This window comes from Myotis brandtii, unplaced genomic scaffold, assembly GCF_000412655.1.
Source record: "Myotis brandtii unplaced genomic scaffold, ASM41265v1 scaffold433, whole genome shotgun sequence".
In the NCBI taxonomy this organism is placed as follows: Eukaryota; Metazoa; Chordata; class Mammalia; order Chiroptera; family Vespertilionidae; genus Myotis; species Myotis brandtii.
The window spans coordinates 161474-163970 of NW_005366559.1; the positions used below are offsets into that span (position 1 = coordinate 161474).

Consider the following 2497-nt stretch of genomic DNA (forward strand, 5'->3'; position numbering starts at 1 on the left):
CCGCGCCCGCCCGCCCGCCCCCCTGCTCCCTTCTGCGGGCCAGCCTCTTCCTCTCTCCTCCCCTCTCCCCGTGACCTCACTCCTCCCCCTGAGCACCTGCCTGGCAAAGAATGGTGAGAGGCCGGGGTACAGCAAACTCAGGGTCCCAGTCCTTCGGTTTCGAACTGTACCTGGGAGTCCGTAGCTAATGGGTCTATTTTAGTTTCCATTTTTAGAAAATACATTTTTATTGATTTCAGAGAGGAAGGGAGAGGGAGAGAGAGGCATCAAGATGAGAGAGAATCATCGATCGGCTGCCTCCTGCACGCCCCCCACTGGGGATGGAGCCCGCAACCAGGGCCTGTGCCCTGACCGGGATTGAACCATGACCTCCTGGTTCACAGGTCGATGCTCAACCCCTGAGCCACGCCGGCCAGGGCTTCGTTTCCATTTTTAAACACACGACAGTGAGCCATCTAGGAGCTGACATGGGTGGCTAACATGACGTTTGAAAATACCTCCTGAATAGTTTGTTCCCAAAGGCGCTGAGCCTTCGCTTGTTATTCCAGCTGGCATGCTGTCTCCCCGGAGCTCCCTGCCCCTCCTCTGCCCTCCCTGCCCCACCTCTGCCCTCCCTGACCCTCTGCTTGGCCGCGTCTTTGTGTGCCCGTGGCCAGGCGCATCTTGGACGGCACCTCCCTCCGGAGACAGGGAGCTCACGGGTGGCAGGAGCTGCGTCTTCTTTATCACGGCACCCCTGCCTGTGGCGCACAGTAGGTGCTCACTAAGGCGCGGAAGCTGTTCTGCTCTGTGGTTCACGGAAGAATCAGACTGAGAGTGACACGGAGTGTGACGTGTTCAGGTGAACGACTGGAGAAAGCAAAACGCAGTTCACCGAATGTCTACTCTCTGCACGTATAGCCTGCGGGAGCCGCCGTCTGAGACCAAGTGGGGATTTAGATGTTTTTTAGATTCCTGCCATTCTCCTCCTACGTGTGCAGCTCACACTGCTGGTGTGTGTGTGTGTGTGTGTGTGTGTGTCTCTTCTCTCCTCATTTCGTTTTCCTGGCACAAATGCGTCTTCAGCGACCCGCGTGGAGGAAGTGTGGGTACGAGGCGCGGCGGCTCCCCCGCTGTTCTCCGCAGAGCGTTGGTATTTCTGTGAGCGTTTCATAGGTGTTCCATTTTAGCCAGCGTCCCCGGCACCGGTCCTTGTGGAGATGTTGGCCTGAGTCCAGTGGACTGGGAGCTCGATTACAGCCACTGCGGCTCCTCGAGGAGGGGCTACAGGGAGTCCGTTCATTCGGCCCCAGAACCTGCTTTCTTACAGAAAACCCATTAGCGTTTTGGAACCCAGGTGTGAGAATTGATGGAGCGAATGTAAACATTGGCCACGGACATATTTGTGTGTGTGTGTGGTTTTTGGTAACTTATTTTGGTACAATTCCAAGTTTATAGAGATTTGCAAAACTAATGCCTATAATTACCCATACTGCCGTTTACCCGACTTCCAATAGTTTACGGCTTACCCCATTGGCTCTGTCATTCACTGTCTCTCCCTGTCATCACTCTCTTTCTTTTGGTCACTTGAGAGGAGGTTGCAAACATCACACCCTTCTAAATGCGCCCTGTGTCTGCCCTAAGAACCAGTGCACCCCTAGTTCACCGCAGCTCGCTCCCCGAAACCAGGATGGAAATCACGCACCTGGGAATACTACCCTCTGCCCCGCACGTGGTGCTCACATCTCAGCAGTTGTTACAGTCACGTCCTTAGAGCGACATGCAGGGTGTCCCTCACAAGACATACACCCTCTGAATAGTGACTACTTCCAGGGGTGGAACCTGGAGGGAGGCGACGTCGCTGGGCTCCCAGCTGTGTGCGCCCTGGGGCACCCTGTACTTTCCTCACCCACGACAAGGACCGCCCCCAACACTGCTGGCGTGTCTCTTGCGTTTCCTCCCACCTGGGATGCCCTCCCAGCCTCTGTCTTTCTCGACCAGCACCGTGGAGGGCCCAGCTGTGTTTGGGCCCATGTGACGTTTCCCGAGATTGCACGGGGGTCGTATCCGTCCTGGCAGGAACCCCCGAGCATGCTGGGCCTGCGCAGCGCTTCGGGCCGGCAAGCCCCGGAGCTGGTTTGTCCCTGTTGATGCTGTTAATGCCGAGCACCGGTCTGCGGTGGCACCCACCGACCCCTCGAGTGTAAGTTACTCTGATCCCTTCGAGAGTCACAAGTGAAGTGTGGGAAGATGCTCGGACACGACAGCCATCCTCATAAAACATCCACTTTCACTCTGTAGAGTTTATATCTACTGGGTGGCCTCTTGGTACACTACCCTTTCTTTAAATATATTTTATTGATTTTTTACAGAGAGGAAGGGAGAGGGATAGAGAGTTAGAAACATCGATGAGAGAGAAACATCGATCAGCTGCCTCCTGCACACCTCCTGCTGGGGATGTGCCTGCAACCAAGGTACATGCCCTTGAATCAAACCTGGGACCCTTCAGTCTGCAGGC

The 2497-nt window shown here is 55.5% G+C and overlaps 1 protein-coding gene across 1 annotated transcript in view; it reads left to right on the plus strand.

The window, feature by feature from the left end:
- The window catches only part of ZNF521 (zinc finger protein 521), a 250078-nt gene that overhangs the window by 879 nt on the left and 246702 nt on the right, over window positions 1–2497 (plus strand).